Below are 845 nucleotides of genomic sequence, written 5' to 3' on the forward strand. Positions count from 1 at the left end.
CAGCCCCAGGGGGAACACGCTTGTAAACCTTCTCTAGACTCCCTCCAACACCAGCGCATCCCTTCCTTTGGTACAGGGCACAAAACTGCTCCCGATATTCCACCTGTGGTCAGACCAGAGTCTGATGCAGCCTCAGCAGCACGTCTCTGCTCCTTTTTTCTCGCCCGCTTGAAATGAATGCCGACACTGCATTTGCCTTCCGAACCATCGGATGAACCTGCATGTTAATCATGAAACAACCTGGAACTAAGACTCCCAAGACCCTCAGCGCTTCAGATTTGCAAAGCCTTTCCCTCGTTCAGAAAATCATCTACCCGATTGTTCTTGCTACCAAAGTGCAAAACCGCACACTTGGTCACTTCTTTCCCCACTCGCCCTTCATCTCCACGCCCTTCTGCAGCCTGCCCGTTTCCTCAAAACTACCTGTCCCTCTCGCTATCTTTGTGCCATCTGCAAACTCAGCAAAAATGCCCGCCGTGGCCCTCATTATCGTCGACACCCCAATAAGGTCCCTGTCACAGCCCCGTCTACAAGGTATTTGCAGAAATTCACCAAAGTTATACACGTGGCCGGAGACTTTGGCACGTCGGGTCGATAACACAGGGCCCAGCGAGCCTGTGCCGATTCCTACTCCTTGTTTGGCCGTGCTACTTGTTGCCCAGACGTGGTTTCAGTCCCGCCGTTCCGCCTCCCGTTCACGTGTCTAACAAGGTGAGCCTTAAACATAGAACATAGAAGAATACAGCGCAGTACAGGCCCTTCGGCCCTCGATGTTGCGCCGATCCAAGCCCACCTAACCTACACTAGCCCACTATCCTCCATATGCCTATCCAATGCCTGCTTAA

Source organism: Chiloscyllium plagiosum, unplaced genomic scaffold (genome assembly GCF_037043375.1).
Source record: "Chiloscyllium plagiosum isolate Xiang-an unplaced genomic scaffold, Cpla_swu_hap1 HiC_scaffold_176, whole genome shotgun sequence".
NCBI classification, from domain to species: domain Eukaryota; kingdom Metazoa; phylum Chordata; class Chondrichthyes; order Orectolobiformes; family Hemiscylliidae; genus Chiloscyllium; species Chiloscyllium plagiosum.